The following is a 16,857-nucleotide window of genomic DNA, read 5'->3' on the forward strand; positions in this document are numbered from 1 at the left end:
TCTGAAAACTCATACTAATGGTTAATGTACTATAATTGTATAATTGAAATTACCTACTTTGAGTGATCAAAAAGCCATATAATATCCTGTGATTCAGATTTCAATGCCTGAACCTGGGAGAAACCCCCCGCAAGTAAACCAGAAGTTAAGGCTGACTTTGGAAAGATATTGGAATTCCTAGACCTTGCTTCTCCTCTTGCCCCAAGGTCCAACTCCCCTCTCCCTGCTGCCCACACAAGAGAATTACATTTTTCAGATCTAGGGCCAATGTAAACCTTGCAACAACTGCCATTTTCATTTTTAGCAGCATTCAGTGAATGTTGGTTATTTCCGTGGTTTATGGTAAAATTTTTAAAATTACAAACTTAAAATGTAAAGTGTCCCATCCCTATCTTCATTTTACTTTTGTAAATATATGGTAAAGAATGGATCTGATCAGAAATCAAACCACTGCCACATTACCCTGAATATACATACATACGTATGTACATACACACACAAACCATATTTATCATCTTTCTTCAATCACACTCATTCATCAATTTACATATATAAAATATATGTATGTATATGTGTGTATGTATAGGTAAATAGATGACTACATATGGCAGACGAAAGCTGATTGCATGATTAACCAGGTTTGAGAATGTGGATGGGAGATGAAGTTTTAAGAGTAATCACTGGCATGGATCAACTTAGTAAGCAAGTAATCTCCTCTTTCATTCCTTTAAAGCTTTATAAATAGGAAATGTTATAAAAACTGAGCCACACATCTGCATAAAACCTAACATAGCCAGCCTTACATCTTGCACTTCAATTGCCATAATGACTTTAAACAACATTTAAATTTCATAAAGCACCCATATAGGGGACGATGGGCTAGACAAAGCTTCAAGGAGCTCTCAAAGAGAAAGGCCTTGGTGCTGGCGGAGGCAAGTTCTCTGCTAGGAAAATCCTTCTTGGACCTCAATTCATCATTTCTCTAGAGCACTGCTGAACACTGCCTAATAGAGCTCTAATCCTATGACCTAAATCCTACTAGTTTAAGAAGAAATAACAGCTCTCTGATCAAGAAATTTTCAAATCCCTTCAACAACTTTGAGAAAAGACTGTGCTTAGCCCATTGGACATCATCACTATGGAATTGTACCACCATTTAATTCATCCATGCAAAAATGTCTTTAAAAAAACATTTCTCCCTCTTCCTTTCCCCTGCCTTCTGTGTGTCTCTTTCTGTCTCTGTCAGACAAATGCACCCTATTCAAGTTTCTTCAAGGGAAGGGAAGAAATGTTAAATCATTTGGCTTGCTCACTTATAGCAACTCCTCATACTAACAACTAAATGACCCAAGCATGATGGTGCTGTGTTACTGGTGTTACCATCATCTGGCAGACAAGTAGGAAAAATACATTAAGTAAAAATACAAAGGATACTTGCTTAGAAAGAATACCACTTTGTAGAATTGCACCAATAATTTATTTAGAGTCATCATCTGTTAGATGCCAAAACAGTAAATAAATCGATTATTTCATATAAAAGTATCAGTGACAGATTTTATCATACTTGAGGATGCCTACTGAGTCAGAGAGAGGTTAAAAAAAAAGAGTTGAGAAATTAAGAGTATACATTTTGAAGTTAGGAAGTACTAGTACTGCTTTCTAGATTTATCATGTCTTTCCTCTATCACTTACTATTTAATGGCCTGGGGCATGTTATTTAACCGTGCTAAACTTCACAAAGTTATCATCTTTAAAATAGAGTTAATGCTAGTATTCTAGCATTTTTTGACATTTTTATGTCAGATTAAGATAATGGTTATTAAGTGTTTCACACAGTACCAGACACACAGCCCTGAAAATAGGTCCATTGTAATTATTGTTATAAAGTGACCACTGTAAGATTTATACCCACAGGTCCAACCATGTATCTAAAACCTGAATCTATAGAAGCTGCTTCCAGGCTTTTATGTAACACATGCTGAGAAGAACTAAAAACAGATGTTTTCCAGGAAGAAAAATAATGAACCCCTACATTATAATAAATGAAGTTTTTATTCTCTACAGTTTTCCCAGCTGAGGTCTAAATTAATGGGACTGATACATAATCTGGGATTGTTTCCAGATTTGTCTTAAAAAAAGAAAAAAAGCACCTCTTTCATTCAACATCGGTTGTTTCTTCAGAATTCTGAGGAGTCAAGACTTCATTTATAGGTAGGCTGTCTAGAAATAAATGAAGTCTGATCATTAGAAAAGGCATTCTGCGGAACTGTTAACTCCATAAGAAGGCCTGGGTGGAAATAAATTGATAATGATTCAAGAAAATGCACTTGACCGTTGAGTGCGCTGAGCACAAACATAAAGGTGAACTTCTAGCTAACAGCATCTATCCAAATTTAACTCTTTAGAAGCAATTACTTGTTCTTGTACACTTTAGTTTAAAAAATAATCTTATAAAGAGAGAGAACCAATATTTAAATTAGTCTTAAATGAACTTACCATCCTGAAAAACATTTTTTTGTAATCTGAGTAAAATTTGTCAAAGACAATACCCAAAAAGGTTGTAAATTTTTCATCCTTGAAAGCTTTTTATTTTTTATTTTTTGAATGTTTATTTATTTTTGAGAGAGAGAGAGAGAGAGAGAGAGAGAGAGAGAAAGAGAGAGAGAATGTGCAAGCAGAAGAGGGGCACAGAGAGAGGCAGATATAGAATGCGAAACAGGCTCCTGGCTCTGAGCTGTCAGCACAGAGCCCAGCAGTGGGGCTCAAACTCCTAAACCCTGGAGGTCATGACCAGAACAGAAGTCAGATGCCTAACCTGACCCAGGTGCCCCTCATCCTTAAAAGCTTTCTAAAAAAACGTGAGAAAGCCATCTGACCACGAACCTTGGACAAGCAGCATGAATATCTCCTAAAGATATTAATACAAATGCAGAACCTTGGGCCCCACTGAGATTCCTGAATCAAAATCTTTAATAAATTTACAAGCGATTCATCTGCACATTAAAATTTGAGCAACTCAGTCTGTGTTTAAACCAGTGATGTGTACTCCTGGGCGGAGCGCGGCGGGAAGGCTCTTTAAAAATACAGATTCCCAGTTCCCCCTTTAGATCTGAGTCTCCATGTTGTAAATTAGGTTATTATATTTTTATTTTCATGTTTACAGTTTTATGCATTATTTTCATTTATGCATGATTACAAACATGTTTTGAGTTCATGTTTATAATCAGAAACAAAAACTGATTTTACCTAGAAAAATAAAAGTGGCTTAGAAAAAAACAAACAAAAAAAAGAGGGCAACTGGGTGACTCAGTCGGTTAAGTTTCTGACTTCAGCTCAAGTCATGATCTCATGGCTTGTGATTTCAAGCCCTGGGATCAGCTCTGTGCTGACAGCTCAGAGCCTAGAGCCTGCTTTGGATTCTGTGTCTCCCTCTCTCTCTGTGCCTGCCCCACTTATGCTGTCTCTCTCTCTCTCTGTGTCAAAAATAAACAAACACTAAAAATTTTTTTCAAGAAAAACAAAAAACAAATACTTGATTGGTGTTCAGTGAAAGTTCAATTATATAGAAGAAGCTAAATATTCAAATTTTGGTACATATTCTAGATGTTTGACACTAAAGATTAATCATGCAGTTTATGGAATTTTAAATTTTAATCCATGTATTTCACATTTCCAGAAATTCAATAAGGATCTAAGTTTTGTGAGAGGAAAAATCTCGTCATTGAATCCTCCCAGGGTAATATAACAGCAAACGCTTGGGTGAGATATAAAAACATCTGTCATTTCATTCAGGTATCTTAAAACCCACTGGTATTTGGCATCATAAAGGCAGAATATATATATATTTTTTTCTTTCTCTGACATATGTTGGTAAGTAGAATAAAAAATATACAAAAACTCATTCATTTTTATGCTTGAGCTCTTTTTAAATAATTCGTGTTTCATTTGTTCCTAACATTAGCTTCAATATTTTGTTGGTACAAATCTCGGTTTATTTTTATTTTATAGGTGCAATCAGTTAAATACAGGGTATTTTATATGTCAAAATAAATCTCCCAAGACATATATGTCAACAAAATAAAACCTTTTGAATCTTTTCTATTAAAAGTTCCTATGCATTGCATTCTCTGCTCTGTTAACATTACCTGTTGTGAATCTCCACTGCTTATATAACATAAATCTCTGCTCTCAAAGAGATCCCATTCGACCTCACATTCTCATCAGGCCATAGAATCCAGTGAGAATCCTCACACTCCAAAAGCATCAGGAACAGAACAATGTGCTATTCCTTACATCATCATGTTTCCCAAGTTTGATGAGTTTTAGAAACTTGGCCAAACACCAGTACATTTACACATATATTCCTTCCTCCTACAATCTTTTCTTCTCGTCACCTCCTAAACCAGTATTTGGTATGGCTTATCCCTTCTTACTTTTCAACAGAAATAACCTTCACATAGAAGTCATCCCTTATTGCTTTATCTAACACTGTCACCCACCCCACCCTTCATACGCAATAGCCAGTCCCATGATTGCTTCATAGCATTTGTTACAATCTCTGTGTACTGATTTGCTTATTGTCTGTTTCCATTACTAGACTATAAATTCCATGAGTGCATGCTTAATTAAGATTTGTGAAAAAGAAATATTCTTGCTAACCAGTTTTTCTGAGGCAAATAATAATACCAACAATAGCTACTTTCCAATATTCACCATGTCCTAGGAATAACTTTAAAAACTTCACATACATTCTCCCACTTAATCCTTAAAACAGTGGTATTCCTTGAATTATCCCCATTTTGCCAATGAAGAAACACAATGTTTCCACTAGTCACTTCAGTTTGCCAAAACCAAAACATTTCACCATTATGCTGCAAGGCTTTGAAAAAGAAACTGGGTCCAAAGAATCTGCTACTGTACATTCATGAAAAAATAAGATCACCCAAAATAAATAGTTGTTCAAGCTCATCTTCCTTTAGGACAATAAATCCGTTTATGCCTGAGCTCAATAACAGTATGGCAACTTCAGCACAAAGTTAATAATATTCAAATTTCATAAGCTTGTTATTCCAGATACCAAAAATTTGATCTCCCATACCAAGGACTAAAAGCAGAGATGCCTGGGTGGTACCTGGGTGGCTCAGTTGGTTAAACTTCTGACTTTGGCTCAGGTCATGATCTCACAGCTTGTGAATTCAAGCCCCACATTGGGCTCTGTGCTGACAGCTCAGAGCCTGAAGCCTGTTTAAAATTCTGTGTCTCGGAGGATCCTGGGAAGATGGTGGCTAGGAGGGCACTGGGCTCACCGCACATCCTGCTGATCACTTAGATTCCACCCACACCTGCCTAAATAACCCAGAAAACCGCCAGAATACTAGCAGAACGGAGTCTCCAGAGCCAAGTGCAGACGAGAGGCCCACGGAATAGGGTAGGAAGGGCGGAGAGGCAGTGCGCGCTCCACAGACTGGCGGGAGGGAGCCGGGGCGGAAGGGCAGCCCGCCAGCCAAGCAGAGCCCCCGAGTCTGGCTTGCAAAAGCGGAGGGGCCAGACGGAGTGTGTTCTGACAGCAAGCGGGACTTAGCCTCTGGGAGGTCATAAGTTAACAGCTCTGCTCGGAAAGCGGGAAGGCTGGAGGACAAAGGGAGGGAGAGTTGCTAAGCCCCGGGAGGACAGAGCTCAGTTTGGCGGGGAACAAAGGCGCTCACCAGCACCATCTCCCTCGCCCACCCCCCAGCGGAAATCCCAAATGGAACCAGTTCATGCCAGGGAACTTGCTTGCACCGCGCAAACACCCAATGCTGTGCTTCTGTGGATCCATCCCTCCAGCGGGTCTGACTCCCTCCCAGTGCCACAGGGCCCCTCCCGAAGCGGATCACAGAAGAAAAAGTGAGCTGAGCCTGCCCCTCCCACCCCTGTGCACCTTGCCGATCCACCCCAGCTAATACACCAGATCTCCAGCACCACAAGCCTGGCAGTGTGCAAGTAGCCTAGACGGGCCACGCCACCCCACAGTGAATCCCGCCCCTAGGAGAGGGGAAGAGAAGGCACACACCAGTCTGACTGTGGCCCCAGTGGTGGGCTGGGGGCACACATCAGGTCTGACTGCAGCCCCGCCCACCAACGCAAGTTATTCAAGACAGCACAGGAGAAGTGCCCTGCAGTCCTGCACCACTCCAGGGACTATCCAAAATGACGAAACGGAAGAATTCCCCTCAGAAAAATGTCCAGGAAATAACAACAGCTAATGAACTGATCAAAAATGATTTAAACCATATAAAAGAAAGTGAATTTAGAATAATAGTCATAAAATTAATCACTGGGCTTGAAAACAGTATAAAGGACAGCAGAGAATCTCTTGCTACAGAGATCAAGGGACTAAGGAACTGCCAGAGGAGCTAAAAAATGCTATCAATGAGATGCAAAATAAAATGGAGACAACTATGGCTCGGATTGAAGAGGCAGAGGAGCGAATAGGTGAACTAGAAGATAAATTATGGAAAAAGAAGAAGCTGAGAAAAAGAGAGAAAAAATCCAGGAGTATGAGGGGAAAATTAGAGAACTAAGTGATGCACTAAAGAGAAATAATATACGCATAATTGGTATTCCAGAGGAGGAAGAGAGAGGGAAAGTTGCTGAAGGTGTACTTGAAGAAATAATAGCTGAGAACTTCCCTGATCTGGGGAAGGAAAAAGGCATTGAAATCCAAGAGGCACAGAGAACTCCCTTCAGACATAACTTGAAGCAATCTTCTGCACGAAATATCATAGTGAAACTGGAAAAATACAAAGATAAAGAGAAAATTCTGAAAGCAGCTAGAGATAAACGTGCTCTAACATATAAGGGGATACCTATAAGACTCGTGACCGATCTCTCTACTGAAACTTGGCAGGCCAGAAAGGAATGGCAGGAGATCTTCAATGTGATGAACAGAAAAAATATGCAGCCGAGAATCCTTTATCCAGCAAGTCTGTCATTTATAATAGAAGGAGAGATAAAGGTCTTCCCAAACAAACAAAAACTGAAGGAATTCATCACCACTAAACCAGCCCTACAAGAGATCCTAAGGGGGATCCTGTGAGACAAAGTACCAGAGACATCACTACAAGCATGAAACCTACGGACATCACAATGACTCTAAACCCATATATTTCTATAATAACACTGAATGTAAATGGACTAAATGCACCAACCAAAAGACATAGGGTATCAGAATGGATAAAAAAACAAGACCCATCTATTTGCTGTCTACAAGAGACTCATTTTAGACCTGAGGACACCTTCAGATTGAGAGTGAGGGGATGGAGAACTATTTATCATGCCACTGGAAGTCAAAAGAAAGCTGGAGTACCCATACTTATATCAGACAAGCTAGACTTTAAATTAAAGGCTGTAACAAGAGATGAAGAAGGACATTATATAATAGTTACAGGGTCTATCCATCAGGAAGAGCTAACAATTATAAATGTCTATGCGCCGAATACCGGAGCCCCCAAATATATAAAACAATTACTCATAAACATAAGCAACCTTATTGATAAGAATGTGGTAATTGCAGGGGATTTTAACACTCCACTTACAGAAATGGATAGATCATCTAGACACACGGTCAATAAAGAAACAAGGGCCCTGAATGATACATTGGATCAGATGGACTTGACAGATATATTTAGAACTCTGCATCCCAAAGCAACAGAATAGACTTTCTTCTCGAGTGCACTTGGTACATTCTCCAAGCTAGATCACATACTGGGTCACAAAACAGCCCTTCATAAGTATACAAGAATTGAGATCATACCATGCATACTCTCAGACCACAATGCTATGAAGCTTGAAATCAACCACAGGAAAAAGTCTGGAAAACCTCCAAAAGCATGGAGGTTAAAGAACACCCTACTAAAGAATGAATGGGTCAACCAGGCAATTAGAGAAGAAATTTAAAAATATATGGAAACAAATGAAAATGAAAATGAAAATACAACAATCCAAACGCTTTGGGATGCAGCGAAGGCAGTCCTGAGAGGAAAATACACTGGAATCCAGGCCTATCTCAAGAAAGAAGAAAAATCCCAAATACAAAATCTAACAGCACACCTAAAGGAAATAGAAGCAGAACAGCAAAGACACACTAAATCCAGCAGAAGAAGAGAAATAATAAAGATCAGAGCAGAAATAAACAATATAGAATCTAAAAAAAACTGTAGAGCAGATCAACGAAACCAAGAGTTGGTTTTTTGAAAAAATAAACACAATTGATAAACCTCTAGCCAGGCTTCTCAAAAAGAAAAGGGAGATGACCCAAATAGATAACATCATGAATGAAAATGGAATGATTACAACCAATCCCTCAGAGATACAAGCAATTATCAAGGAATACTATGAAAAATTATATGCCAACAAACTGGACAACCTAGAAGAAATGGACAAATTCCTAAACACCCACACGCTTCCAAAATTCAATCCGGAGGAAATAGAAAGCTTGAACAGACCCATAACCAGCGAAGAAATTGAATCAGTCATCAAAAATCTCCCAACAAATAAGAGTCCAGGACCAGATGGCTTCCCAGGGGAGTTCTACCAGACATTTAAAGCAGACATAATACCTATCCTTCTCAAGCTATTCCAAAAAATAGAAAGGGAAGGAAAACTTCCAGACTCATTCTATGAAGCCAGTATTACTTTGATTCCGAAACCAGACAGAGACCCAGTAAAAAAAGAGAACTACACGCCAACATCCCTGATGAATATGGATGCAAAAATTCTCAATAAGATACTAGCAAATCGAATTCAACAGCACATAAAAAGAATTATTCACCATGATCAAGTGGGATTCATTCCTGGGATGCAGGGCTGGTTCAACATTCACAAATCAATCAACGTGATACATCACATTAATAAAAGAAAAGATAAGAACCGTATGATCCTGTCAATCGATGCAGAAAAGGCCTTTGACAAAATTCAGCAACGTTTCTTAATAAAAACGCTCGAGATAGTCGGGATAGAAGGAACATATTTAACATCATAAAAGCCATTGATGAAAAGCCCACAGCTAACATCATCCTCAACGGGGAAAAACTGAGAGCTTTGTCCCTGAGATCAGGAACACGACAGGGATGTCCACTCTCACCGCTGTTGTTTAACACAGTGTTGGAAGTGCTAGCATCAGCAATCAGACAACAAAAGGAAATCAAAGGCATCAAAATTGGCAAAGATGAAGTCAAGCTTTCACTTTTTGCAGATGACATGATATTATACATGGAAAATCTGATAGACTCCACCAAAAGTCTGCTAGAACTGATACATGACTTCAGCAAAGTTGCAGGATACAAAATCAATGTACAGAAATCGGTTGCATTCTTATACACTAACAATGAAGCAACAGAAAGACAAAGAAACTGATCCCATTCACAACTGCACCAAGAAGCATAAAATACCTAGGATAAATCTAACCAAAGATGTTAAAGATCTGTATGCTGAAAACTATAGAAAGCTTATGAAAGAAATTGAAGAAGATACAAAAAATGGAAAAACATTCCGTGCTCATGGACTGGAAGAATAAATACTGTCAAAATGTCAATACTACCCAAAGCTATCTACACATTCAATGCAATCCCAATCAAAATTGCACCAGCATTCTTCTCGAAACTAGAACAAGCAATCCTAAAATTCATATGGAACCACAAAAGGCCCCGAATAGCCAAAGTAATTTTGAAGAAGAAGACCAAAGCAGGAGGCATCACAATCCCAGACTTTAGCCTCTACTACAAAGCTGTCGTCATCAAGACGGCATGGTATTGGCACAAAAACAGACACATAGACCAATGGAATAGAATAGAAACCCCAGAACTAGACCCACAAACGTATGGCCAACTCATCTTTGACAAAGCAGGAAAGAACATCCAATGGAAAAAAGACAGCCTCTTTAACAAATGGTGCTGGGAGAACTGGACAGCAACATGCAGAAGGTTGAAACTAGACCACTTTCTCACACCATTCACAAAAATAAACTCAAAATGGATAAAGGACCAGAATGTGAGACAGTAAACCATCAAAACCCTAAAGGAGAAAGCAGGAAAAGACCTCTCTGACCGCAGCCGTAGCAATTTCTTACTTGACACATCCCCAAAGGCAAGGGAATTAAAAGCAAAAATGAACTGCTGGGACCTTATGAAGATAAAAAGCTTCTGCACAGCAAAGGAAACAACCAACAAAACTAAAAGGCAACCAACGGAATGGGAAAAGATATTTGCAAATGACATATCAGACAAAGGGCTAGTATCCAAAATCTATAAAGAACTCACCAAACTCCACACCCAAAAAACAAATAACCCCGTGAAGAAATGGGCAGAAAACATGAATAGACACTTCTCTAAAGAAGACATCCAGATGGCCAACAGGCACATGAAAAGATGCTCAATGTTGCTCCTCATCAGGGAAATACAAATCAAAACCACACTCAGATATCACCTCACGCCAGTCAGAGTGGCCAAAATGAACAAATCAGGAGACTATAGATGCTGGCGAGGATGTGGAGAAACGGAAACCCTCTTGCACTGTTGGTGGGAATGCAAATTGGTGCAGCCACTCTGGAAAGCAGTGTGGAGGTTCCTCAAAAAATTAAAAATAGACCTACCCTATGACCCAGCAGTAGCACTGCTAGGAATTTACCCAAGGGATACAGGAGTACTGATGCATAGGGGCACTTGTACCCCAATGTTTATAGCAGCACTCTCAACAATAGCCAAATTATGGAAAGAGCCTAAATGTCCATCAACTGATGAATGGATAAAAAAAAATTGTGGTTTATATACACAATGGAGTACTACATGGCAATGAGAAAGAATGAAATATGGTCCTTTGTAGCAACTTGGATGGAACTGGAGATTGTGATGCTAAGTGAAATAAGCCATACAGAGAAAGACAGATACCATATGGTTTCACTCTTACGTGGATCCTGAGAAACTTAACAGAAACCCATGGGGGAGGGGAAGGAAAAAAAAAAGAGGTTAGAGTGGAAGAGAGCCAACGCATAAGAGACTCTTAAAAACTGAGAACAAACTGAGGGTTGATGGGGGGTGGGAGGGAGGGGGGGTGGGTGAGGGGTTTTGAGGAGGACACCTTTTGGGATGAGCACTGGGTGTTGTATGGAAACCAATTTGACAATAAACTTCATATATTTAAATAAATAAATAAATAAATAAATAAATAAATAAATAAAATTCTGTGTCTCCCTCTCTTTGTTCCCCTCCCCTGCTTGTGTTCCCCACCCCCTCAAAAATAAATTAACATTAAAAGAGAAAAAAAAGCACAGCTTGTAATTTAACTTCATGGATGTGGTCAAGCATCTCAAACTCTTTATCAGTTTGGAAAGCCGTGCACACTCCAGGAGCAAGACATACATATCAACCAGTTCATTTTAAACGATGTCCTCCAGCCACTGCAAAAAGTGTCAGAGCAGGTATGGAAGGTGAAATATATGTCTCAAAGGACATGGGGACTCATAATGTGACCATGGGAGAAAGGGACTCCACTCCGTATTGTCCAAGAGGACTGGGAACTCTCACAGGATGCTATGGTGTTCTGTAAACAAGAGCATTGGGGCACCAGTTACTCTTTCACCTAGGCCTTTAGTGGCCTATGCGATTCTGTACCTCCCAGTAAGGACATGTAAGGAACCTGTGCATAACCTGTTGGGAATGCTCTCTGCCCGTGTGTGTACCCAAGTGCGGATATACAAAAAGGGGAGTGTTACAGCAAGGAAGCAAATCCCTAAGTATCAATTCTGGTAATGAATTTTCCTATTTGTGATGATTTCCTTAGCTCTTACCAGGTTCAATTTTTTAATATTAGGTTAACAGCTGTGGAGCTGTGGGTAAATATGCTTATTTGATTGAGTCCATTATCACACATATATATTCCAGTGTGTAAATGCAAACTGTTTTTTTTTTTTTTTATTAGCAATCACCAACGATCCATATCAAATAACTCTCTGTGGGGTTTTATTAGGTAAGATAAATTTCAAGGCAAGTCTCAGAACATTCAAACTAAATTGGGGAGCACTGGAATATATAATCATAAAGCCTAATGTAGGATAAGCTTCATGGTGCCCTGGTTAGCTTCACAACTATGTATTTAAAAACTCTGATTCTTTGTATCTCACCCTTCTATCCTCCATGGTGTCAGCTTCAACGCAAAGGTAGCTTGACTTTGCAGTCAGGAGAAGCTAACTCCAACTCCTAACTTCTATGCCTCTTTATTTACATCTATGAAAACATAGAGAAACTCTTCCAGAAATTCTCTCAAAAAGAAGGAAGTCCTCAGAAAGTCTAATTTCATGCATCACTAGCCAAATACATAGGAATTCACACATATGAAACTATGATCCAAGGCCAAGGGTGGGATTATATTAATTATTTTAGTCTAACTATCCTACCACTAGTATTCAAGATGGAATTAGCTTCACAAAAAAGCATGAGGACTTCACAGACACCCAAGGGAAATTGGGACAATTAATAAAGTGAGGAGAGGAAATGTGGAAAAGGCAACCACAACACTGATTGGGGTCCAGGGGTGTACACAGAAAAAAAAAGAAAAGAAAAGAAAAGAAAATCAATGTTAGGTCTAGAATTATCCCTGAAGTCCATTTTCTCTGGGTTAGCCACTTCACCATCCTTGTTGGTTTGTTTTAACTGTTCTTGAATAAAAGTGGGAGACTGTGGAGCAACTAGGATTCATTCACTACTGGTGGGAAAACATTTTGTCATTGTCTTCTAGTGATAATCACCCCCAAAAAGTCCATCCCTAGATTTATTTCAAAAAGAAACACATGCACATATACACTCAAAGACTTGTCCAGAAATATTCGTAGTTGCATTATTAGTAATAGATATAAACATAAAACAAAACATGACCCAAACAGATAAGAACATAATTCAGTAGAATGGATTAATAAAATACAGTATATTCACATAATATTATACAACAATACAAATTGGTGAACTATTACTAAATTCAGCAAAATGAAATCTGAAAAATAAAAATTTGAGCAAAAGATACTACACATACACTCATATATACACACCCACATGCTGTTTCTGCATATAAAATGTAATAAAAGGCAGGGACTTCTGGGTGGCTCAGTTGGTTAAATGTCTGACTCTTGATTTTGGCTCAGATCATGATCTCATGGTCCTGGGATTAAGCCCCATGTCTTGAGATTCTCTAGCCTCCTCTCTCTCTCTACCCCCTCCCCTACTAGTGCTCTCTCTCTCTTAAAATAAATAAACCTTTAAAAAATTTAATAAAAGGCAAAATTCAACTATCAAGCTCAAAGTCAAAACAATGGTTTCTTTGGGGGAAGGGAAAGAAGAAGAAAATGAGGAAGGAGGTGAGGCTGTTTCCTAGGGTGCTAACAATATTTTATTGCCAGTTGTGGTTGGTGATTATATGGATTTTGTGATGATTCATTGAGCCATCTTTAGTCCTTTTTTACTTTGCATACATTTTTGCTTCACAACAACAATAACAATGACAACAAAGCATTTAAAAATTAGGTTTAGGTGTGAGCGCTAAAAGTAGAACATTAGGTTCCTAAGAGCAAGAAATGTTTCCGTCTCCAACAGTGTCATTTTCAGAAAATTTGCCAAGTGCCTGCCACTTGACAAAACACACAATGAATAGTTTCCAAAATACTGAATGAATCAAGGAGAATGTGGGTTATTTTTAAAAATTGAATGTTGGCAAAATTCACATGGTAAAATTTACTCTATTTAAAAATGTACACATGTAACAATTATAGCTAATATTAAAATGAGCTGCTCATATAATATGCCATCATATAATTGCCATCACCTTTTTTGTTAAATGCTATAATTCTTTGCATGTGAAAACTCAGGTAACATACACTGAAGATGTCTTTGAGAGTTGAAAAGGAAACAAGGCCATGGCTAACTCTAAAAACCAGACACCAACTGTCTATAGCTGTTGGATAGAATAGAAATAAAGTGTTGATGGTAAATTGTGCTAAGAAAGAAATGTCAATGAATACTACATACACATACACATACTACATACACTTACTACATACACTTACTACATACACTTACTTACACTTACTACTTACACTTACACTACATACACTTACATACTACATACACTTACTACATACACTTACTACATACACTTACTACATACACTTATGGTGTAAACATTGATATTTATATAGATAATAATGATTATTAAACTGGCACATTCCTAATTTATCCCTTTATTTATAAAGTATTTTTATGTCATTTTTTTTACCAAGTGATAAAAATAATAATATTCTCAAAGTCTTGTTTGGGTAAACTTTGCCACAGAGTAAAAGCTATGGCTTCAAAACCTGAATGATCTTGGGAAAGTGAAACAACTCTTCTTGCAATCTATATACTAATATGGAACTTTTAAAAGGCAGTACCCTAAAGTGGGGCCATAACATGTTGATCTCATGCAACAATTTTTTTTCTATGAGGTAGCAGAACTTAGCCACTGCACTTGCATTATTGTCGGACTGTGACAACGCAGTGACAAACTCGACCAATATAATTTAGGGGGGCTGCTCTCCTTCATTCTAGAAATACACAGTTTTCTATTTTTAGAAATAGTGTTTCAGGGTACACTGGAAATTCAAGATAGCATTATCCTCAAAATTTATGTCCTATTAAGATCATCCCATATCAGTATTTCCAAGAACTTAGGACAATTGTCCTTGGTAACCAAGGCAGCTTTAAATGTCACATAGGAATAGCATTAAGACACTGAAACATGTAATTTGAAATTTTTCCCTTTTTAATTTTCTTTTAGCATATTCAGTTATATTAAGGACACTGTCTTGGTTTATTTGTAATTTGTCTTTAGCCACATTTGCCAATTTACTAATCTGCTTTCTAAGGAGAACATCAAGCTTAGCACTTCTAGCAGAAAGTAATATATACATTTAAAATGTCATAACACCACCCTGGTTTCATTGTATTTACTTTCCAGTTGTCTTGCATTATGAAAAGTAAAAATGATTTTTAAGATTTTCTTTTATTATTTAATGTATTAAATAAAATAATATGCTTTAAAAAGATACCAGTTTTATGAAAGATATCAAGGAAATAAATGATCAGATGTCACTGAGATGTGGCAAAAACCATGAAGGTAGCCAAATTTGGGAAATAATGCCTTATAGATTTAGATTTCTTGGTCCTTCACTTAATTAGCATGTATTTGAGATTCTTTTGTGCAGAGCACAACTGCAGATGGAAAGAAATAGAAAGTTCAATGCTGATATCAAAACACCTTTCATCTATTTGAGGAAACAAATACCTGAAAAGTTAGAAACAGGCAACACTTAACTAACAACACAAGGCAATAATAAAAACACTGTCATATGGTAGACCATGACTAATCTCGGTCTGCAGTACCTCCAACTTGATGTTAAGGTTATTTCTATGAATGTGCTTTTGCATTTGCTGCAAAACCTTAATTTCTGTAGTAAGAAGGATAGTTTTCTCTGGAACATAAAACATTTTGAAGAACTGATACAACTTTTGCTCTTCCAGCAAAATAAAAGTCACACATATAAAAACTGTTCCCATATTTGCAAGGAGGCCACACATGTGGTTAGGAGGACCTCTGTGTACTTTCTCCCAAAGGTTAAACTGTCCCAGATTTAGGTTAGTTTAAGGGTCACTGAAAACTAGTGTAAGAAAATGAAGGATGGGGGCACTTGGTTGGCTTAGTCAGTAGAGCATGTCAGGGTTATGAGTTCAAGCCCAATATTGGGTGTACAGATTATTTAAAAAATAAAATCTTAAAAGAAAAGAAAATAAAGAAAGGAAAAGAAAGGAAAATGAAGGCTGATTCTATTATATGCAATATCTACATATATTCAGATGTTTATTCAAATGTATTCAAAATATATTGAAAATTCCTATCTTTGGACACTGTTCTGTGAGAGCAGAAAGTAAAATATTCCAATTTTGTTTTAATATTCAGATGTTTGGAAATATGGAGCTCATTTATTCAGGTGGCTGATTGAATTTTCACTTTTATGTGGAATTTTACCAACATCAGTACATACATCTGAGTGAGCATAATTATAGGAAATTTTTTTCTCTCCTTTGTTTCTTTATTTTCTAAAATTGTACTGTATCTTTAAGTTCAAGTCAGTATAATTTCCAACACCCTCTCTGTGGCCATGGTTACTTCTAGATCACTCTTAATGTTTTATTATTTGGCTCTTCCTGCCTAAAACATTTTCTTAAAATCAAGGTTTTATTAGTCACTTTAAAAAATTAATCAAATCTGTGGCACCTGGGTGTCTCAGTCAGTTAAGTGTCTGACTTCAGCTCAGGTCATGATCCAGTGGTTCATGGGTTCCAGCCCCGCGTCAGGCTCTGCGCTAACAGCTCAGAGCCGGAAGCCTGCTTCATGGATTCTGTTCCCTCTCTCTCTGTCCCTCCTTTGCTCATTCTCTCCCTCTCTCTCTCTGTCTCTCTCTCTCAAAAATTATTAAAACATTAAAAAAATTAATCAAGTCTTATCTTTCAGTTTTCTTCCTCCTCAATTTCCCTATCCCTGTTATATAAGTAAACCATTTTTATCTCATTATAATGTAAATTTACGTAACTAGGAATTATAAATACTCCAGATCATAGAAATTTTTATTCAATCATTAATTCACTTTGTATTAATCATTATGAAAGTATTGTAGATGTTAACAAAAAAAAAACTGTACTGAAATGAGAATAAGTGCTCTGTAGATGTATTTTACAGAGTCCATACTTACTCTCGTTCTTAGAATTCCAAAACAATGTAAAAAAAAAAGAAATCCCA

General features: G+C 37.6%; 1 protein-coding gene across 2 annotated transcripts in view; it reads right to left on the reverse strand.

Annotated features, from left to right (window-relative positions):
- The window catches only part of GABRG2 (gamma-aminobutyric acid type A receptor subunit gamma2), a 114,096-nt gene that overhangs the window by 80,715 nt on the left and 16,524 nt on the right, over positions 1-16,857 (reverse strand). The window lies entirely within an intron of this gene.

The sequence above is a fragment of the Lynx canadensis genome, chromosome A1, assembly GCF_007474595.2.
Source record: "Lynx canadensis isolate LIC74 chromosome A1, mLynCan4.pri.v2, whole genome shotgun sequence".
Lineage (NCBI taxonomy): Eukaryota > Metazoa > Chordata > Mammalia > Carnivora > Felidae > Lynx > Lynx canadensis.